This window comes from Chionomys nivalis, chromosome 6 (assembly GCF_950005125.1).
Source record: "Chionomys nivalis chromosome 6, mChiNiv1.1, whole genome shotgun sequence".
Taxonomy (NCBI): Eukaryota; Metazoa; Chordata; class Mammalia; order Rodentia; family Cricetidae; genus Chionomys; species Chionomys nivalis.
The window spans coordinates 12,589,337-12,613,588 of NC_080091.1; the positions used below are offsets into that span (position 1 = coordinate 12,589,337).

Below are 24,252 nucleotides of genomic sequence, written 5' to 3' on the forward strand. Positions count from 1 at the left end.
ATGCAACATGTACTTCTCAACTTTTATACCAGATTTTGTTGTCCAGCTTCAACCTCATATATGTGACACACACACACACACACACACACGCTTTCCTTTACCAAGTGCTGGGATTGCAGAGCTGTGCCACCATGATTGACTTATCTTTTGCATTTTTACCATCTTAATGATATAAAGTATCATCTCATTGAGTTTTGATTTGCAGTACTTGAGGGTTGATGGTGTTAAAGAACTCCCAGTGTGCCAATAGGGCATTTGGAAATCTTTCCAGGTCCCATAGCACGTGGGTGAGGTTCAAACCATGGCTCATAAGGGAAAGACAAATATGCCATGCAGATGGAAGCGGAGTGTAAAGGAGAGGAAAGGACAAGAGGAAGGGAGAGAAAGAGAGAATGAGGAGGGAGAAAGGAAAGAGGTTGAGACCTGCTTGCCTCAGTGGGGAAAAAAGAGAAAAAGAGAGAAGGGGAAGGTAGGGAGGGAGGGAAGGAGGGAGAAAGAGAGAGCACTAGAGAGACTGGGAGTAGCCAGAGCATCTCTTAATGGGACAGGGTACCGTTTGCTATACAGCCAGGCATAGGGCATGAGGTGCTGTGACAGGGTGTGCCTAAATACTAAGAAAATGTCCCTTGAGATCCATTGCCCTCTGTGACACTGGGCTCTCATTCTAGTGTTGAATCATATCAAATATATACATTCTGAAGAAAAATTCCTATAGGTCTATATATGGTTATATACAACACATGGGAATAAATCCAACAGCAGGAGATATACAATGATTTCTTCTGGACCCAAAGGAATTAGGAAAACAGGGACTTGATCATCAGGTCCTTGAGTTTTATACAATTACTGACTGTACTGAAAAATATTTAGTTACCTTAAAATGTTCTTTCTTTTCTTCAGTGTTAGAGAGAAGACCTGGAGCCTTCCTTCCATGTATGAGGCAAGCTCACACTATGCCCAAGCTGCATGCACAACCCTATGTTTTCCTTAATAGAGATCATTTTACAAGCATTTGCTTATTTAAGAGGGGAGAAGAATATAAGAAACACTTCTCTGTTTTATTTTTTAATGGAAAAAGTGTTACCGGGAAGAAACCCTGAGAATATGGCCACTGAAATGTCTCAGCACCTAAGACCATTTTCCATACAAGTCTGATAAGCTGAATTCCATCCCTGGAATCCATGATAGGAGAATTAAACCAACTCCCAGATGGAGTCCTCTGACCTCTACATTTATACCTTGTCTTTCAACACACACAAACACACATATGCACACACACATACACAGAGGAAGAGAGAGAGAGAGAGAGAGAGAGAGAGAGAGAGAGAGAGAAGCCAATGAGGATCACTACTTATTGCCCTGTTCCCTATGGATTTCTGAGTCTGCTCTCTTATGGGAATGCAGACCCTCTGTACAGATTGCTACTACCCACTTGCCTTGCCTACTCTACCAAAGTATATGGTGATATGGATAATATTTAAAGAGGTAGCACTTGGGCAGAAGGACTGGTCCTGAGGGAGGAGCTTGAAAAGAACAAGGATGCATTCGAGCAGAAACTAGACAGAAAAGCTCAACCTTAACACTACATCACAAAATGAGAAGAATGCAATATGCCAATGGTTGCACCCAGACTTTGTTATCATCTAGCTAAATGCTGGATAGTTTTCCATTGTTATCTATTCAACAACCATGTACTAGGACAAGCAGTAGACTCATGACAAGATCCATTATACAGCAACCATAAGATATGAACTGAGCAAGTGGATTCAAGTGCACCACGACACCTACTGGCAGGCAACAGTTATTGCATCTACTCCAGCTGATTAAACCACAGGTGAGATTTATTATTCTAACTATAATCCATTGATGGAGGAAGGTCATTGGTTAAAAAATAAAGAAACAGCTTGGCCCTCATAGGTTAGAACATAGGTGGGTGGAGTAAACAGAACAGAATGCTGGGAAGAAGAGGAAGTGAGCTCAGATGCGGGACAGCTCCTCTGAGAGACAGACGCCATGCTCCCCTCTCCCAGGCAGACACGATGCAGCCAGCCGCCAGGTCAGACATGCTGAATCTTTCCCAGTAAGACTGGTGCTACACAGATTATTAGAGATGGGTTGATCGGGATATGAGAATTACCCAGTAAGGGCTAGAGCTAATGGGCCGAGCAGTGTTTAAAAGAATACAATTTGTGTGTTGTTATTTTGGGGCATAAGCTAGCCAGGCGACCAGGAGCTGGGGGTGGCAGGATCACAGCCCGCAGCTCTCACTACAATCCATAAGTTGCTGATCTAAAACAGTCAATATGTCAGACAATCTAATCATCCAAGCTTTCAATAGCCTTTTCATTTATAACATGTGTGAGGTCTTACAAGATGCATATGATGTCTCTCCTACATTGCTATCCCTATTTCTAGGGTTTAGTTTTGTACTCAATTTTTTTTTCTGAAAAATATGGTTTGACAATAGGAAAAAGGGGCAGTCTTTAGAGACTGAATCCTGGCTTCTTAGGAAAGAAGTTGGAAATCTGAAAAAAGACACAACAACCTTAACTAACAATTGTCAAGTCAGCTGAGGTACTTTTAAAACACTGTACAGACTGGTACCAAGCTTCTTAAAGAGGGGGTTATACATCTACAAGAGAAAACAAACACTTTGAATACCAAAACCCAGTCGAATGAGGTGCTTTTAGAAGTGGTACAGACTAATAAAAAACTTTTTGAATAAGAGATTGCGCATCTGAAGGAGGATACTAGGACTTTGCTTAACAAGACTCAGTCAACTGAGATATCGTTGAAAAAGGTATAGTCTGATAGTAATTTATTTAAAGAGAGATTCAACACTCTGCAGAAAGATAAAGCTAATTTGACATATAATAGTAATTCATTTAAAGAGAGATTCAGGAACCTGCACTGAGATCTGATCTCAGCACCAGGAGAGCCATCATGGGGTGAGTTTGTGACCCGCGGCAGCAGCCCGGGACAGGGAACTCTGAAGTTCTTCATCCCCCCTATACTTCCTCGGCTCCCTGCAGGGACTCTTCTCCCAGAATACTGCCTCTCTCTTCCTATCCCACCCAGCTTGCATCCAGAACCCTTCTTCCTTCTGCCCCCTTCCCTCTTTGGGCACATAACACCGTCCATCTCAGCCTGTCTGGGCACTGGGGGCGAATCCTCAGGGCAAGTAGGTAGGCGGGAGTTCCTTTGTTTCACTGGCCTGCCTGCACCAAGCAAGGTAGGCGCTTTGTTTACAAACTACCCAACCATCACAAAGATCTGATCTCGGCACCAGGAGAGCCATCAGTGGGGTGAGCTTGTGACCCATGGCAGCAGCCAGGGACAGGGAACTCTGAAGTTCCTCATCCCCCCTATACTTCCTGGACCCCCTGCAGGGACTCTACTCCCCGCATACTGCCTCTCTCTTCCTATCCCACCCAGATTGCATCCAGAACCCTTCTTCCTTCAGCCCCCTTCCCTCTTTGGGCACTTAACACCACCCTGCTCAGCCTGTCTGGGCACTGGGAAGCGAATCCTCAAGGCAAGCGGGCGAGCAGGAGTCCCTTTGTTACTCTGGCCTGCCTGCACCAAGCAAGGTAGGCGCTTTGTTTATGAACTACCCGACCAACACGGAGAGCTAATCTCGGCACCAGGAGAGCCATCATTGGGCACGGAGATCTGATATTGGCACCAGGAGAGACATCACTGTAGCACCAGGAGAGCCATCACTGGGGAGTGCCATCACTGGGAAGGTACATCAGTAGGCAAGGAGACCCGATCCTGTAAAAGATGATCCATAGGAGAGCATTCGGAGGAAGATGGGCAGGCACCAATGCAAGAATTCACCCAACAATCTGAAAAACAATATGAAACCACCAGAACCCAGTGACCTCACAACAAGAGGACATGAACACCTTAATCATGAAGAAGTAGAAAAAATTGACTTTATGAAAGTGATTGACGCCCTTAAACAGCATGTAAAAAAATGCCCTTATAGAAATGGTTGAGAAGTATAACAGAAAGTTTGAAGAATTGAGTAAATCAGTGAATGATACCCTAGGAAACCAAGGAAAAACAATCAAACAGATAATGGAAACAGTTCAAATCTTGAAAACTGAAATGGAGGAAAAGAAGAAAACACGAACAGAAGGCTGGCTGGACATGGAAAATCTAGGTAAACGAATAGAGACTACAGAAACAAGCATAACCAACAGAATACAAGAGATAGAAGAAAGAATCTCAGATTCTGAAGATACCATAGAGAAAATAAACACGCTGACCAAAGAAAACAGCAAGGCCAACAAACTCTCATCACAAAACATTCAGGAAATATGGGACACAATAAAAAGACCAAACCTAAGAATAATAGGAGTAGAAGAAGGGGAAGAAGTGCAGCTCAACGGTCCAGAAAATATATTTAATAAAATTATAGAAGAAAACTTTCCCAACCTAAAGAAAGATATACCTACGAAGGTTCAAGAAGCATACAGAACACCAAATAGGCTGGATCAAAAAAAAAATCCCCTCGCCATATAATAATCAAAACACAAAGCATACAGAACAAAGAAAGAATATTAAGAGCTGCAAAGGAAAAAGGCCAAGTTACTTATAAAGGTAAACCTATGAGACTTACACCTGACTTCTCTATGGAAACCATGAAAGCCAGAAGGTCCTGGATAGAGGTACTGCAGAAACTAAGAGACTGTGGATGCAAGCCCAGACTACTATACCCAGCCAAAGTTTTGTTCACTATAAATGGAGAACACAAAATTTTCCAGGATAAAAACAAATTTAAACAATACGTAGCCACAAATCCAGCCTTACAGAAAGTAATAGAAGGACAATCACTAACCAAGGAGTCCAACAGTGACCAAAATAACTCAGACATCTAGAGACCTTTCACCAGCGCAACTCAAAGAAGGGAAACACACAAAATCTACTACTAAAAAACTGACCGGAGTTAACAACTACTGGTCATTAATATCACTTGATGTCAATGGACTCAACTCACCTATAAAAAGGCACAGACTAAGAGATTGGATACGAAAACAGGATCCAACATTCTGCTGTTTACAAGAAACACACCTCAACCACAAAGACAGGCACCTACTCAGAGTAAAGGGTTGGGATAAGGCTTATCAAGTAAATGGACCTAAGAAACAAGCAGGTGTGGCCATACTAATTTCTAACAAAGTTGACTTCAAACTTAAATCAATCAGAAGAGATGGAGAGGGACATTTTCTACGCATAACATGAACAATTCATCAGGATGATGTCTCAATCCTGAATATATATGCCCCTAATATAAAAGCACCCACGTACGTAAAAGAAACATTGTTAAAACTCAAGGCAGCCATCAAACCGCACACATTAATAGTAGGAGACTTTAACACTCCTCTCTCACCAATGGACAGGTCAATCAGACAGAAACCTAACAGAGAAATAAGAGAATTAATGGAGGTAATGAATCAAATGGACTTAACAGACATCTATAGGATATTCCACCCAAATAGCAAAGAATATACCTTCTTCTCTGCAGCTCATGGAACCTTCTCGATAATTGACCACATACTCGGTAACAAAGCAAACATCCACAGTTACAAAAAAATATTAGTAACCACATGTATATTATCAGATCACCATGGATTAAAGCTAGAATTCAGCAACCATGCTACCCCCAGAAAGCCTACAAACTCATGGAAACTGAACAGTCAACTACTGAACCATACCTGGATTAAGGAAGAAATTAAAGTTTTCCTCGAAATCAATGAAAATAAAGAAACAACATACTCAAACCAATGCGACGCTATGAAAGCAGTCCTGAGAGGAAAGTTCATAGCACTAAGTGCCCACTTAAAGAAAACAGAGAAAGCACACATTGGAGACTTAACAGCCCACCTGAAAGCTCTTGAAAAAAAAGAAGCAGACTCACCTAGAAGGGGTAGAAGACTGGAAATAATCAAACTGAGGGCTGAAATCAACAAAATAGAAACACAGAAAACAATTGAAAGAATCAATGAATCAAAAAGCTGGTTCCTGGAGAAAATCAACAAAATTGATAAACCCCTATGCAAACTAATCAAACGGCAGAGAGAGAATTTGCAAATTAATAAGATCAGAAAGGAAAAGGGGGACATAACCACAGACACAGAGGAAATTCAGAGAATCATTAGATCTTACTACAAAAGCCTGTATGCCACAAAACTGGAAAATGTAAAAGAAATGGACACTTTTTTAGATAAATACCATATACCAAAGTTAAACCAGGACCAGGTGAACAATCTAAATAGACCTGATAGTCACGAAGAATTAGAAGCTGTTATCAAAAACCTCCCTTCCAAAAAAAAGCCCAGGTCCAGACGGTTTCAATGCAGAATTCTTCCAGAACTTCCAAAAAAACCTAATACCTATACTCCTTAATGTATTTCACAATAGAAACAGAAAAGTCCTTGCCAAATACCTTTTATGAAGCTACAGTTACCCTGATACCAAAACCACACAAAGACTCAACCAAGAAACAGAATTACAGGCCTATCTTACTCATGAACATCGATGCGAAAATCTTCAATAAAATACTGGCAAACTGAATCCAAGAACACATTAGAAAAATTATCCATTATGATCAAGTAGGCTTAACCTCAGGGATGCAGGGCTGGTTCAACAAATGAAAATCTATCAATGTAATCTATCATAAATAAACTGAAAGAAGAAAACCATATGATCATTCTAGTAGATGCTGAAAAATCATTTGACAAAATTCAACATCCCTTTATGATAAAGGTCTTAGAGAGATTAGGGATACAGGGTCATACCTAGCTATAATTAAACCTATTTACAGCAAGCCGTCAGCTAACATCATATTAAACAGAGAGAAATTCAAAGCCATCCCACTAAAATCAGGAATACGACAAGGCTGTCCACTCTCTCCATACTTCTTTAATATAGTGCTTGAAATTCTAGCAATAGCAATAAGACAACATAAGGGGATCAAAGGATTTGAATTGGAAAGGAAGAAGTTAAACTTTCATTATTTGCAGTTGATATGATAGTATACATAAGCGACCCCAAAGACTCCACCAAAGAACTCCTACAACTGATAAACAATTTAGTAGTGTGGCAGGATACAAGATCAATTCCAAAAAATCAGTGTCCCTCCTATACACAAAGGATAAGGAAGCAGAGAAGGAAATCAGAGAAGCATCACCTTTCACAATAGCCACAAATAGCATAAAATATCTTGGGGTAAATCTAACCAAGGAAGTGGATGATCTATCTGACAACAACTTTAAGTCTTTGAAGAAAGAAATTGAGGAGGATACCAGAAAATGGAAGGATCTCCCTTGCTATTAGATTGGGAGGATCAACATAGTAAAAATGGCAATTCTACCAAGGGTAATTTATAGATTCAATGCAATCCCCATTAAAATCCCATCAAAATTCTTCACAGATCTTGAGAGGCCAATAATCAACTTTATATGGAAAAACAAAAAACCCAGGATAGCCAAAACAATCTTATACAATAAAGGAACTTCTGGAGGCATTACCATCCCTGACTTCAAACTCTATTACAGAGCTTCAGTATTGAAAACAGCTTGGTATTGGCATAAAAACAGAGAAGTCAACCAGTGGAATCGTGTAGAAGACCCGGATTTTAACCCACAAACTTATGAACACCTGATTTTTGATAAAGGAGCTAAAAGTATACAATGGAAGAAAGAGAGCATCTTCAACAAATGGTGCTGGCACAACTGGATGTCAACCTGTAGAAAACTGAAAATAGATCCATATCTATCACCATGCACAAAGCTCAAGTCCAAATGGATTAAAGACCTCAATATCAGTCTGAACACACTGAACCTGATAGAAGAAAAAGTCTGAATTACCCTACAACATATGGGCACAAGAAATCACTTCCTACGTATATCCCCAGCAGCATAGACATTAAGGACAACATTGAATAAATGGGACCTCCTGAAACTGAGAAGCTTCTGTAAAGCAAAGGACACTGTCACTAAGACAAAAAGGCAACCCACTGACTGGGAGAAGATCTTCACCAACCCTGCAACAGACAAAGGTCTGATCTCCAAAATATATAAAGAACTCAAGAAACTAGACTTTAAAATGCTAATTAAACCAATTAAAAGATGGGGCACTGAACTGAACAGAGAATTCTCAACAGAAGAAATTCAAATGGCCAAAAGACACTTAAGGTCATGCTCAACATCCTTAGCGATTAGGGAAATGCAAATTGAAACATCTTTGAGATACCATCTTATACCTGTCAGAATGGCTAAAATTAAAAACACCAATAATAGCCTTTGCTGGAGAGGTTGTGGAGAAAGGGGCACACTCAGCCATTGCTGGTGGGAATGCAAACTTGTCCAACCACTTTGGAAATCAGCGTGGTGATTTCTCAAAATTCGGACCTACCTACCCAAAGGCCCAGTAATACCACTCTTGGGAATATACCCAAGAGATGCCCTATCATATGACAAAAGCATTTGTTCAGCTAAGTTCCTAGTAGCATTTTTTGTAATAGCCAGAACCTAGGTGTCCTTCAATGGAAGAATGGATGAAGAAAGTGTGGAATATATACACATTAGAGTACTACTCTGCGCTAAAAAACAATGACTTCTCGAATTTTGCATGCAAATGGATGGAAATAGAAAATACTATCCTGAGTGAGGTAACCCAGACCCAAAAAGAAGATCATGGGATGTACTCACTCATAATTGGTTTCTAGCCATGGATAGGGACCACTGAGTCTATAATTTGTGATCCTAAAGAAGCTAAATAAGAAGGTGAACCCAAAGAAAAACATATAGTCATCTGCCTGGATATTGGAAGTAGACAATATTGCCGGGCAAAAACTGGAAACATGGGGTGAGGTGGGGTGGGGTTAAGGGGAAATGGGGTGAGAATCGTGATAAGGGGAGGATGGGGGCATCTTGGGGGAATGGGATTGTTGGGATAAAGGAAGGGTGGATATGGGGGCAGAGAAGTATATATCGTAATTAAGGGAGCCATCTTAGGGTTTGCAAGAGACTTGTTTCTAGAGGGGCTTGCAGGTGACCAGGGAGAAGTCCCCAGCTAGTACTTTGGGCAAATGAGGAGAGGGAACTTGAAATGACCCTATCCTAGAGCCATACTGATGAATATCTTGCATATCACCTTAGAACCTTCATCTGGCGATGGATGGAGATAGAGACAGAGACCCACATTGGAGCACCGGACTGAGCTCCTAAGGTCCAAATGAGGAGCAGAAGGAGGGAGAACATCAGCAAGGAAGTCAGGACAGCGAGGGGTGCACCTTCCCACTGTGACAGTAAAGCTGATCTATTGGGAGCTCACCAAGGCCAGCTGGACTGGGACTGAATAAGCATGGGATGAAACTGGACTCTCTGAACATGGTGTACAATGAAGGCTGATGAGAAGTCAAGGACAACGGCACTAGGTTTCGATCCTACTGCATGAACTGGCTTTGTGGGAGCCTAGCCTGTTTGGATGCTCACCTTCGTGGACCTGGATAGAAGTGGGAGGACCTTGGACTTCCCGCAGGGCAGAGAAGCTGGACTGCTCTTCAGTCTCAAGAGGGAGGGGGAATGGAGTGGGGGAGGGCGACAGGAGTTGGGAGAGGGGGAGGGGAGTGGTGGGAGGGAGAGAGGAGTGGAAGGACGGGGAGGGAAATGGGAAACGGGGAGGAGGCGGAAATTTTTTTCAACAACAAAAAAATAATAATAAAGAGTATAAAATTCCTTAAAACTCTATAATACAGGTGTAATGACATATTTATTGTTAATATATACTTATCCTAATTTTCCAGATTCTTCAAACATTTGTAGATCTATTCATCCCCCTACAATGCCACAAGAAAAATTCCCAGAACACTGCTTAACCTTACATGTTCCAAATTTAACTATAAAATTACTTTCACCCAATGTATTTTCTCTCAATTTGCGTACTATATGACATGCTCAATAAACCAGCCCCAAACTACTCCCAATTACTGTATTCACACAGTCTGTGTTAAATGAAGAAAGAGCACACTCTCAAAGGGCTTATGAAACTGGCCATTGCTACTATATGCCCTCCCTTTCCATCAAAAGTACAATTCCCAAAGAAAAAAGCAAGTGTGAAAAACACTGAAGAATCACAGAACGTTGTCAGCACACTCTGAGCATCTGGGACAGTTACTGTACAGCTCTCAAACACAAAGGCATGCAACCTTAATGCTCTATATGACATTGATCATTGCATGTCATTTGAGCATAGCAAATTCTCCTAGTCAGGTAACCACAGGTTAAAATATAAATAATATGGGCAAATCTATATATTTCTCTTAAAATACATATTTCTCTCTATCTCAAACCCTGATGACAAATTTGCGAAGCTCTTCAGGTCCTAGCGGGAGAAATAGTCTATCCTGCAAACACAGACACCAAGAATCAACTGTGACATACAGAGACAGTTCATCACCTAAATGGTGAACAATCTGAGCAAGTGAATCATCTGATCAAGAGAGAGATTTAAAGGCTAAAGCCCAGTAAAAACCTTTCTGGGGGGACCGGGATCATCGGTGAGGCTGCGGTGGAGGCAGTGGCAGCTTGGCAGGCGGGTTAAAGCTTCAGGGGCAGGCGCAGCCATGATCCTGCTGGAGGTGAACGACTGCATCATCGAGGAGATGCTTGCTCTCATTGGAGAACATGGACGCCAGAAAGAAACCAGAAGCTGTAGAAGTACCATTTGCAGATTTTGATGGTGTCCTTTATCATATTTCAAATCCTAATGGAGAAAAACAAAGGTGATGGTCAGTATTCCTTTGAAATTCTGCAAGGAACTTCAGGCACCTGGTGCTGATGAGTTATTAAAGAGAGTATACGGGAGTTTCTTGGTAAACCCAGAATCGGGATACAAAGTTTCTTTTCTATATGACCTTGAAAATCTGCCTGCATCCAAGGATTCTATTGTGCAGCAGGCTGCCATGTTGAAGCAAAATTGCTTTGCCTCTGTCTTTGAGAAATACTTCCAATTCCAAGAAGAGGGCAAGGAAGGAGAGTACAGAGCAGTTATCCATTGCCGGGAGGATGAGACCATGTATGTTGAATCTAAAAAAGACAGAGTCACAGTGGTCTTCAGCATGGTGTTTAAGGATGATGACGATGATGTCATTGGAAAGGTCTTCATGCAGGAGTTCAAAGAAGGACGAAGAGCCCAGCACCCCAGGTCTTTTTTAATCACAGGGAACCTCCTCTAGAGCTGAGAGACACAGATGCTGCCGTGGGTGACCACACTGGCTACATTACCTTCGTGCTCTTCCCTCGCCACACCAATGCCACTGCTTGAGACAACACTATCAACCTGATCCACACGTTCTGGGACTATCTGCACTCCCACATTAAGTGCTCTAAGGCCTATATTCATACACGAATGCGAGCAAAACCATCTAACTTCCATAAGGTGCTTAACCGGGCACGCCCAGATGCCGAGAAAAAAGAAATGAAAACAATCACGGGGAAGACATTTTCATCCTGCTAATGCTTGGGAACTGAGGAAGAAGTTCTGTTGGCGGAAGGCTGGACTGCTTGCTACTGGATAATCGTAGCCCTTTATGTTGCACCTTGCCAGGTTCTTAAGGGATTCTCCGTTTGGGTTCCATTTTGTACGAGTTTGGCAAATAACCTGCAGAAACGAGCTGTGCTTGCAAGGACTTCACATTTCCCAAGAATTTAAGAAAAGAAAAAAATGTCCACTTGATTAACTTAATTCCCTTCTTTTATTTTTCCCTCCCTCACTCCCCTTCCTTTTCCCCTTTTCCAAGCTGTTTGCTTTGCAATATATGACTGGTAATGAGTTGCAAATAATGCAATCTTAATTTGCATTCTTCTAAGTATTTGAGTTCAAAACTCCTGTATCTAAAGAAATACGGTTGGGGTCATTAATAAAGAAAATCTTTCTATCAAAAAAAAAAAAACCTTTCTGAAGGCTATTTTTCACCACTGTGGTGTTTCATGTTAGAAATAGACAAAAATATGGTACTTACAAGAAAGAAGACTCAGGTTGTCAAACTTGTTGACAAGTGCTTTTATCTAGTTGTCTGATAGCATCTATGGCCACAGGAGTCAGGGGTGGGTTTACAAGGAGAACTGGGGATAGAAATCTCCAATCTGTTAGGGATGTATTGTGGATACTGAAGTGATATTCCTGAACTGAGAGATATTCCCATTCCTTAGTGGTCGGGGCACAAAAGAACAAGTAGAATCTGAAAACTGTTCAATCTTTCAAAGAAGATGTCACCAATTTGTTGTCAGGAAGCCATAAATAAATAGACTTAGGAGGGCGGAGGCAGATGGCAGTGGGGCTAGGTGAGGAGTTGGCAGTGGTGAGGGGTTGGGGCACGGGGATGTGGGATGGAGGGAGGACACTGTGCCGGTGACCGAGCGCCATGGGAGTATGACCCGGCTGTGGGAGCTGGTGTGGCAGGTCCTGCAAGTGCTGCTCTGCCTGCACAGCACTCACCTCCTAGCTCTGCCTTTGCTTGCCCTGGAACTGGATCTGGAGCAGCTGCTGTTGAGCTGTCTCTACTGAGGTCCTAGCGCTGCTTGGCTTCACGCTCAGCAAGCCCTGGCCATTGGCAGGAACCAGCATCATCACCTGCACCCTCACTGTGCCCCAGGCTGGCTGCCACCCCACCCCGGCTGTGCTGGGCTTCGGAGGGCGGGTTCCTGAACAAGCTGCTACTGCACATGGGCTGCAGGTCACCAAGGAGGAGCATGAGCCCAGCTTCTCAGACACTGCGAGCCTCAGTGGTGTGGTGTATGGCCTTGGGGATCTCTACATTATTGTCTAAGACCACCAAGGCCTATTCAAAAAATAATTCCAGATTAATAGATGAAATTTTGAAACAACAACAGAAACTTTTGGGCTGAGATTATTCCAAATAATCATCAGAATTTGCAAGTAGTAATGACAAAGAAGACCAAGTTTTTTTTCTTTTTTCAATTAATTAATTTATTTATTAAATTGCCCTTCAACAGTGAAGGTGCTGTCCCCAGAAGATGGAAACGCGGGTATTCTGAGAGCTGCTCAGGACTTTTGCTCAGCAGCAGAGGACAGCCAGAGATTTGGATGTAGATCTGCTAGACGACTGACTTAGTTCACATGGTTTTCCTGATCCTGAGTTAGTATTGAAGTTTGGTCCTGTGGACAGCACCTTAGGCTTTCTTCCCTGGCAAATCAGATTGACTGAGACCTTCTCTTGCCTTCTCAAATAAACATCAGTTATGAGGAGATTTTCTCTGCCCTTCATCAGAGTGCCTGGGAAAGTAGCGGTTCCTGGTTGTGTAACATGACATCAGGCTTTTGGAGAAAAGGACCCAATTGATTCTGGTGGTTACAAAGTACATATAAAACCTTGTACACACCTAGAAAAAAATCTAAGAAACCCAGGACTAAAGCTCCCATGATTCAGGCTTTTGTTAGCCAAGTGTTCTACAGCATAAGTGCCAACCTATTGCTCTGAAGGAACAACACACTAAGACAGTAAGAGGAGGCTGCAGAATATGCTAAACTTTTGGCCAAGAGAATGAAAGAAGCCAGAAACAGATTGTCAAGAGATGTAGGTTGTCCTCATTGAAAGTTTCTACTTCTAAATCTCAGACCAGTCAAAAGTAAGAGTATTGGGGCCAGAGAGATGGCTAAGCAGTTAAGAGGACTGGCTACTAAACCAAAGGCAAAGGTTCGATTCCCAGGATAGCAGCTAACAATGATCCACAACTCCAGTCCCTTTTCTGGCCTCTGTGGACATTGTGTGAATGCAGTGCATAGACAACATGCAGGCAATATACCCATGTACATTAAAAAGTAATAAAAAGTATCTAAAACCAAGGTTTTATTGTAAGGGTTATAAAATAATAAATAAATAAAAAGTTTTATAGTTAAAAAATCTCAAGCAGTTACTGCCTTACTTGATAAGTACAATTTTGAATCTTGAATTATTTCAAAGACATCAGAGTAGGCCTAATATTTATATTAATATATTTAAAGTATTTCCTAACATTGTTACACTAAAAGTATAATGCAGGTTCAAAAAGAAAAACATAAATAACCTGGTGTTATCAACCTCACTTCTGCTAGATTGAACAACATATCCTGAAGCAGGCCTTTTCTAGATTAGCAACTTAGTACTAACAGAGACACCAAGTTTCACTATGAAGAAAAGTCACTTGGGAACTAAATATAAGCAAAATGTAACAAATATACTCACTCCTTTTGAAGCTGTCCACAGACAGGAACTGAATCCGAAGACCAAGCACATCTGTGCATCTGGGCTGTAACCATTCTGCAGTAATGTTTCCAGGCATTCCTCCTGTCCTCCGAACAATGCTGAGTAAACAGGGCCCACTTTATCTGGACCAGTTTCACAAGCCCGGTTAGTAAGCGGTATTAACAAGTCCAAGATCCTTCAAATACACAAACGGGAGGAATATTTACTATAGGAGATTTGTCTGTTGTCCTTGTTCACCATTATTTGTCTTACCACCATCATTACCTATGCACCCAAATCCAATTTTATGTTTAGTATTTCAGAACCTAATAAATCATTAAAAATCAAAAATTAATGATATCTTAATACATGCATGCAAATTGATGGAACTAGAAAAACCAATAGTGAGTGAGGAAACCCAAACCCAGAAATATGAACATGGTATGGACTCACTCATATGTTGATACTAGCTGTAAAGCAAAAAATAGTGAGACTATTGTATATTGAAAAAAAGAAGATAACACACCATATTTTTCAGCCTGAAAAAAACTCCAGCCCAAGTGATTCAAAAGCCTCACATAAAACCATATGTACTGAACCCGATAGAAGAAAAGCTAGGGAACAGCCTGGAATGCATTGTCACAGGAGACTCCTTCCTAAAGAAAGCAGTGATAGTGCAGGCACTAAGATCAACAATTAATAAAAGAAATCTCAAAAAACTAAAATCTCCTAGAAAGCAGAGAACACTGGCAAGAGGACAAAACAACTGCTTACAGACTGGAAACTGATTTTCCCTAATCATACATCTAATAGTGAGATCAATCACAAATCTAAAACCACTGCGAGTCAATGTACAAGTCTGTGATCCCTGCTGTAGAGTGCAGCTGGGCTGGGCTCTTCTCCTTCCAGGTTCTGCTCTCCATGCACCAGCAGCTGTGCTTGGTAAACTCACAGCTGGAGCCCTGTCTGATGGTCTTTCCCAAAGAGCCCTCTGACAGAAGCATGGTGCTGCTCCTGGACATCCCCGAGATGACCAAACAGATAATTGATGTTCTGTGTTACCAGCTCCAGGTCTACCTGGGTCACGGCCTGGACAAGTGCAGTTGGAAGATCCTTGCCCAGGTGCTCGTCACTGAGACCCACAGGGAGAAACAGACAGGGACAGACAGACAGCTTAGGGCTCAGGGCTTAGGGATTGGAGCATTTTAGCTGGAAGACTAACTACTCACTTTCTTCTTCCAATTGGTTTAGGTGGTGCTTACACCTCTAGGGGCTATTCTTCTTCTGATTCGTTCAGGTGGAGCTACCTTTAGAGTTTTCTATGGCCTAACATTGATAATGTACATGAATAGTACATGTGCACAGTAACTCAAATTGAAAGGCATAAGCGTCTCTCCATAGGCAGCTTTCTCTTCTTTCCTAGGTTGCTGCTCCAGAAGTCATGACACACACCAGGCATGGACCAATAATCACATATAACTTCTTTGAAAGAGTAGCTACACATCAACATAAAATGTTTTCTCTTCAGGTAATCGTGACACAATGGAGAGAAAATGCAGGCATTCTATGAATAGTGCACAAGGTATTAGAAATTATATCCCATAGCTATAGTATCCAAACCCCAAAGATAGTGTCAAAAATAAACATGTTAATCAAGGGATTTGAATCAACGAACCAGATACAAATCTGCATACCTATGAATACCTGATATTTTATAAAGAAGCCAGAAATACACAATGGGAAACTGAAATCTTCTTTAACATACGGTGCCACTCTAATCGCATTTCGATGTGGAGAAAAAAGTAGACAGCGCCATATTCATCATCCTGAAGAAAACTCCAGTCCAAGTGGCTCAAAAGCCTCACATCAAAGCATTTGCAGTGAACCTGACAGAAGAGAAGCTAGGGAACAGCCCTGAATGCATTGAAACAGGAGGCTACACTAAGGTCGACAATTAATATTTGGGACCTCACAAAACTGAAAATCCCCTGGAGAGCAGAGAACGCGCAGCAATAGGACAAAGCAGCTGCTTTCAGGCTGAAAAATGATTCTCCCTAACTCCACAACTAACAGAGGGCTCACGTCCCGAATACATACATATGGAAGTCCATGTGAAATGTCGTGATCCCTGCTGCTGCCAGTTGTTTGGGGCAAGGAAGCTTCTTTTGCAGAACCATGATTGAGAATGAGAGAAGACATTGCAGGTTGGTGTAACACCCACTCCCCCGCAAACAAACCAATCAAAATCAAAACAGTCCAGACAGGGAGCTACTAAAGAGAGTCCTTAACATTGTGATAAAGATGCTGAAGTATATAGATCTTCACAAATGATGGGTTTTCGTGTGTGTGTTGGGGGGAGGCTTAACAACAAAATGTTCTTTAGCTACATAATAATCAAAACAATATACATGCAGAAATAAGAAAGAATACTAACAGATGCACAGGTAATAGGTCAAGTAATAAATAAATTCAGACCTGCTAGAATACACCTGACTTTTCAATGGAAAAAATGTAAGCTAGAAGGTCCCGGTCGAGCCTTATGCAGACATTATGAGGCCATGGAAACTAGCTAGTATACACAGTAATCTTTCATTTACCATAGAAAAAAGACTGGAACATCTTTAAATAATACATAGCTACAAATCTATACCAATGGAAAGTACTAGAAGTAAAATTTCAACCCAAGGAAGTCAGCTACATTCACAAAATCACAGAAAATAGATGATCTCACTGTAGTAAATCCCAAATAAAAGAAAAACAAAGACAATAATATCACCACCAACAAAAAGTAAAACAACAGAAACTAGCAATCACTGGTCATTAATGTCCCTTAATATAAATGGTCTCAAGTCACTTATAAAAAACACAGACTAAAAGAGTGAATACAAAAACATAATTTATCCTTCTGCTGCATACAAGAAGCATATTTCAACCTCAAAGACAGACATCACCTCAGAATAAAGGGCTGAGAAAATTTTCCAATAAAATGGACCTAAGAAACAAGTTGGTGTAGCTACCAAATATCTATCTAACACAATAGACTCAAACTAAAATCAATCCAAAGAGAAAAAGAAGGACATTTAATATTAGTCACAAGAAAAACCAATCAAGAGGAAATCTCAATACTGAACATGTATGTGCCAAATACAAGGGAACGGTCATATGTACAAGAAACACTTCTAAGACTTACATCACATTTTAAGCCACATACACTAATAGTGGGTGACCTCACCACTTCACTCTCACCACTGGATAGGTCTGACAGACATAAACTTAACCGAGAAATAAGGGAACAAACAGATGTTATAACTCAAATGGACTTAACACACATCTATAGGATATTCCATCCAAAGATATAAGAGTATACCTTCTTTTCTTCTCTACAATTCATGGAATTTTCTCAAAATTGATCATATACTCAATAAAAAAGAAAACCTCAACAGATTCCAAAAATAATTGAATAACCCCATGTATCTTATGGGATAACCATAAATAGAAGTTAGCATTTACCACCAACACTAATTTCCTAAACCCGCAAACATATGAAAATTGAGTAATACTCATCTGAATCACGAATGGGTCAAGGAAAAAAACAAAGAAAGAAATTAAACCTTTGTAAGGTTCAATGAAAATGACCACACAACATACCCAAAGTTATGGGACCCAATGAAAGCAGTGTTAAGAGGAAAGTTCATAACACTAAATGCCTATATAAAAGAGCTGGAAAAATCCCACATTATAAAGTTAACAGACCACCTGTAAGCTCTAGAACAAAGAGAAGAAAACTCACCCAGGAGGACTAGATGATAGGAAATAATGAATGAGAGATGAGATTAACAAACTAGAAAGAAAGAAAACAGTACAAAGAATCAATGAGACAAAGAGTTGATTCTTTGAGAAAAATCACAAAATTGAAAAATGTCATTCCAAACTAAACAAACTTCAGAAAAATATCCAAATTAAAAAATGAGAACTAAAAAAGAGGATATGAAAGAGACATGGAGGAAATCTAGGGAATTATGAGGTCATATTTCAAATACCTCTACTTAAAAAAATGGAAAACTTAAAAGTAATAGAAATTTTTCTGGTAAAGATCACATACCAAAATTTAATCAAGACCAGATAAGCAAAATAAATCAAAATATAACCACTAGGGAAATAGAAACAGTCATTAAAAGTCTCCCAGCAAAGAAGTATGGACCAGATGGTTTCAGCTCATAATTTTACAAAATTTTCAAAGAAGAACTAATAGCAATATTCCTTAAATGGTTCCATACAACAGAAACAGAAGGAACAATGACAAACTCTTTTTATGAGGCTACAGTTACCCTGATTCAAAAACCACAAAAAGACACTATTAAGAAGAATTACAGACCAATCTCACTCATGAACATTGATGCCAAAATACTCAGTAAAATCCTGGCAAACCGAGTCCAAGAACATATCAAAAATATCATCCACCATGACCAAGTTGTCTTCATCTCAGAGATACAGGAATGGTTCAACAAATGAAAATCTATTAACGTAATCCACCATATGAACAAACTGAAAGAAAAAAAAAACACATGATCATTACATTAGATGCTAAAGAAGCCTTCCACAAAATTCAACACCCCTTCATGATAGAAGTCTTTGAGAGAGCAAAGATACAAGGACATAACTAAACATAATAAAGGCAACATACAGCAAGCCAACGGCCAACATCAAACTCAATGGAGAGGAACTCAAAGTGGTCCAACTGAAATCGGGCACAAGACAAGGTAGTCCACTCTCCATATCTATGCATATAGTAATTAAAGTTCTAGCTAGAGCAATAAGACCGATAAAAGACATCAAGGGGAAACAAATTGTATAAGAAGAAGGCAAACTCTCACTAAAAAGAAGGAATAAAAATGAGAAATGGAAATGGCACCAATTTACACAGCCTGGAAGACAAAACCTACACATACCTGCCGACTTCCCATCTAAAAGAAAGAATACACACGCTGTTTTTCTGTGCAACAGCTGTGTTTTGGAAATACTGGCTGTCAGATTAACTCCAAACCTAGGTGTGAGGAGACATGGGCTGGACGTGAATGTCCGGCTGGGCCCTAGCATTTCTAAATCTACTTTTAACCAGACGCCAGTGGAGTCTTACTGTTAGGAAAACTGAGCTGCACTTCAGTGAAGTCTTTCTGGTTGAAGTTTATTGCTCTCCCATGGGGGAAACGGCTCACCAGTGGCTGCCTCCGGAACGGGAAAAAGAGGCGCTTTTCTCATCATGAAGGCTCCTCATACAGCACTGACCCCACTGAGAAGCAGACAGGGCAGCTGACAGCAAACTGAACCTCAGGTGTCAGGGCTCAGAGGCCACAATTCCTGCTCTCCCAACTGTCTTCTCGACAGTTGTCTGCACATGCCTAAGTACGCATGCGCAGAGCTCCTGAGGACCGCTGGGGTCTGCACAGTACTGGGCACTCACTGTACAACCTCAGAGTGTGAGAAATCAGCCTAGCCATGAGGGGTGGGCCGTCGAGAGCCAACGCGGGGGCTGATGAGGGTGGTGAGGGAGAGGGTGAGAGTGCTGAGGGTTAAGGTGACAGGGGCGATGGAGGGGGTGCAAGGGATCCTGTTCCAGGGTTGGAGTGGGATGTTTGCATTTGGGAGGACTGACTGACAGCTCAGTGGGTGGGGTGCAGCCAAGGGTCAGGTGAATTCCCTGTCCTCTGTGCATAGCACAGGCTGTGAAGTGACACGGAAGCTAATACTACTGATAGGCTGTTTGGCTTTTCCTTCTTTCTCTCATGATCTGGGTGACATTTTGACAATCATTTTCTTTTCATCACTGCTAATAAAGGTTAAAACTTACAGTGCTTTAGACTATCAGATACCCATGTACAAGTGCATGCATAGTCCTCTGGTGGTATCTAGAAATCCTTAGGTGTACTTCAGGAAGAATTTGAAAGTTCCATTTATTGGTGTAGAATAATGCAAAGAAATAGCAACAGAGCACGGGACACTAAAACTCCAGTATTGCAGGGCCCTTGAAAGGCAAAGAAGGGAAGAAGGGATGTGAATCGAGTTTATCTATTATTGCTATTTTCGTGCAATAATCGCCAGATGCACCATGATGTCAAATGAGGTGGTTTGCTGTTGTTGTGGTGTGTGTGTTTGTGTGTGTGTGTGTGCTCTGAGGAGTGAATGAGTCCCAGCCCTAGAGTCATGGAGATCACTGTGAGCAGTCCCATGAGTCTCAAGGAACTGTCGGTGACTTGGTAATTAGGTTTTCGTAAGAATTGCAGTATAAATAAATAAATAAATGAAAAATTGCAGTGCAAAGAGCTGCATTAAAATAGCAATAATAGTGAACTCGATTCACATCTCTTCTTCCCTTCATTGCTAGAAGGGTCATCCAGGCAGGTTGTGTCAAATAATTATTCTGCTCTTTGAATCTGTCATTTGTTCTGACTATGTACACACATGGGCTGGAGAGATGGCTCATTGGCCAACAGTGCTGGCTTCTCTTGCAGAGGTTTCAACACATCAAGTGGCTCACGACCATCTCTACCTACAGTTCCATGGAATCTGACACCTTCTTCCCCTCTGAGGGTATGTGTACTCAGACGACATAATCTCACACTACAAATATATACTCATAAAGAAAATAATAAATATTTGAAAAGAATACATACATACATTTATATAGTATATGTTTGGAGATTATTCATGATAGAGACACATTACCTTTTCCTCAATGTATTCACTGACAAAAATGTCAATTTAAGAGGCTCAACAAACAAACTATTTTATGCTTGTGGGTATGACTTGCAAATGATTTTTCTATATTGTGCATAATTAAGATAATAATGGCATATATGATAGATCTTAATTTACTGAACACTATGAATAGTTACTTTACTGTGTTTTATAATTAAATTTAGGTACACATTATAAAGAAGTTCCTATTGGAATTGGATCTGAATCAGTGTGTAAAGCACTTGCAATGCAAATGTTAGGCCCTGAGTTCAGATTAACAGAACAAACACAAAAGAGAATGCAGTGGCCGGATTCTGTGTTCCCAGTACCCTTACAGTGAGGTGGTGGTGGTATGTGCTGTAGGAAGTCTTACAGCTGGTGGTGACCCGCCCACTAGGGCGTGGCCTCTTATATTATATATGCCTCTGTGGAGCATGCTTTCAGGCTCTTTTCAGGACTCTCTGTTCCCATTGTGGGTTTTGTTTTCTGATCTCCATTCAAAAAGAGGATTCTGAGTTGTGAGTTTGCCCCTAAATAACTAGCCATCAATTTCTCAATTCTGAGATAGTTTGGGGTTTCTTTTAAGCATCCATCCACACTTGGGAATTTCATAAAATGTACCCTGAGCACCGGCTCTTCCCATTCCTCCCAGTTTTATCTTTCTACACTTTTCCTTTTGCAAAAAAAAAAAGGAGAAAAAAATACACCAAGCCGAATACATGTTTCATATATATATATATATATATATATATATATATATATATATATATGAACATGGTCAAACAGTGTCCAGATCATTAAAGATTGCTAAGTCAATTCCCAGCCCCCTGCCCACAGAAATACCCATCATTTGTGAAGATCTATATACTTCAGCAACTTTATCACATATTTAAGACTCTCTGCAATAACTTCCTGTCTGGATTGCTTGACCCATTAGCTACATACATAAGATACATACATATATTCATACACACATACGTACATAGATACATACAATGTGTGTGTTTGTGTATGTACACACACACATGCTCTTCATGTACATTATCAATGCTAGGCCATAGAAAACTGTTAATGTAACACCAGCTGAGTCAATCAGAACAAGAATAGCCCCTAGAGCCACAAGCATCACCTGAACCAAAGGAAGAAGAGGTGAGTAATTAGTATCTTAGCTAAAATTCCCCAATCTTGAGGCTCTAAGCCCTAAACCCTAAGCCACTCTCTCTGCCTGTCTCTCCCTGTGGGTCTTGGTGAAGAGCACCTGGGAAAGGACCTTCCAACTGCACATGTCCAGGCCTCGACCCAGGTAGGCCTGGAGCTGCTAATGCAGAGCGTTGAAAGCATGCTTGGTCTTCTTGGAGTTACCCCCAACCAAGCTCTGCACATGCCAGAGGGTGCTTCAGGAAAGACCATGAGACAAGGCTCCAGCTGAGAGATTCCCAAGCACAGCTGCTGGTGCACAGACAGCAGGACCCGGAAGGAGAAGACCTGCCACAGCTGCACTCTTCAGCCAGAAACTCCAGCTCTGTAGTGGAAGGAAGGCTGCTGTGGCTCCTAGTCTGTGAGCAGCAGTGGCGCCTAGTCCTCCCACACCATTTCAGAGACCTAGATCTTCTTGGAGACCGCCAGCAGGTACTCACCACTGGCGAGGAAGACACCAGGGACTCCAGAGGGGGGGGCGTGGCAGCTGGGATACCTTGCCTCAGTGAAGCAGTCTTACTTTGCCCTGCGCAGGCCCATGGAGGGGATTCTCTGATCGTTTGCTGGCCTGACACGGGAGAAGAGAGGATTTCCCCTGGATTTCATGCACTGAACACGGAGCCATCCTCAGCCCAGGATGGGCTCTTCTGCAGCCTGGGGCTTGGAAGCGCTATGGCAGAGGCAGGGGCTTCCATCTGGCTCAGGAGTCCCAATCTGTTCCCGGGAACCGCTCCTTGGCCTCTGGGCCATCCTGCTCTGGCATAGGTTGTCAAAATTGCCTTCAGTCTTGTTCCAGGCCATACTGAACACGAACTTGTGCTACTAGCTCTCCTTGAATACATGGGGCTGCACTGCCACCCAGTCAGACTTGAGCATCTCCTCCAACTCCAACAACATGGTAACTCAAGTGGCCAGCTTCTCCTGTTCTCTCTACCTCAATGCACCTGACCATATCTACTCACCAGAAAGGGTAAGGCCTCCATGAGGACTCAACAAAGCCTGCATATCCATATTGAATTGCATAACAGTTATACAAGTTTTAACGCCCACAAGCAATGGACAAATATTCCCCATGCTCTACATCCTCACCAGCATGAGCTGTCACTTGTGCTATTGATCTTAGTCATTCTGACAGATGTTCAATAGAATATCAAACTAGTTTTGGCTTTAAATTTCCTTAATTGCTAAAAATGTTGAACATTTCTTTGGGCTTTTCTCAGTCATTTGAGATTTCTATATGGAGAATTATGTTTATATCTGTTACCCAGTTTAAGTGCATTAATTGATTTGTTGATGTCTAATTTCTTTTTTTTTTTGATGTCTAATTTCTTGAGTTCTTTTTGCCTCAATACAGTAAGTTGGTTAATTACTTGGGAATTTCAATCTGAGCACTGAGCACACTCTCTTTCCATTCCTCCCAGGCTTACCCTTCTACCCTTTCCACTTTCAAAGACTAAAAATAAAAAGGAGAAAAAATACACCAATCAGAATTTGTGTCTCCCACATACTCAGTGGAGTATGGTCAAACTCACAGTGTCCAGATCCTTAAAGATTGCTAAGTTTATCCCCAGCCCCCAGCCCCACAGGAAAACCTATCATTTGTGAAGATCTATATACTTCAGCAACTTTATCAAATTTTCAAAGATTTTCCTCAGTAGCTCCCTGCCTGGACAGGTTTTATATTGATTTGTTTGTGGGGAGAGATTGTCACAGCAGCCTTCAATGTCTCTCATTTCTAAAAAAAAAAAGGGTCTGCAAAACAAGATTCCTTGCCCCTAAAATCTGGCAGCAGCAGGGATCACAGATTTCCACATGGACTTCCCAGTGTTTAGATATTAATATTCTATTAGACGTGAAGTTAGGGAGAATCATTTTCTAGTCTGTAAGCTGCTGTTTGATCCTATTGCCAGCGTTCTCTGCTTTTCAGGAGCATTTTGGTTTTGAGAGGTCTCATTCATTTATTGTTGATCTTAGTGCCTGCACTATCAGTGTTTTAAGAAGTAGTCTCCTCTGCCAATTTATTCCAGGCTATTCCCTAGTTTCTCTTCTGTCTAGTTCAGTAA

General features: G+C 41.3%; 2 pseudogenes; both read left to right on the forward strand.

The window, feature by feature from the left end:
* Window positions 1–10,636: 10,636 nt before the first annotated feature.
* LOC130875527 (actin-related protein 2/3 complex subunit 2-like) lies at window positions 10,637–11,540 on the forward strand (annotated as a pseudogene).
* Window positions 11,541–12,444: 904 nt separating this feature from the next.
* Window positions 12,445–13,375, forward strand: LOC130875675 (dehydrodolichyl diphosphate synthase complex subunit Nus1-like; annotated as a pseudogene).
* Window positions 13,376–24,252: the final 10,877 nt, after the last annotated feature.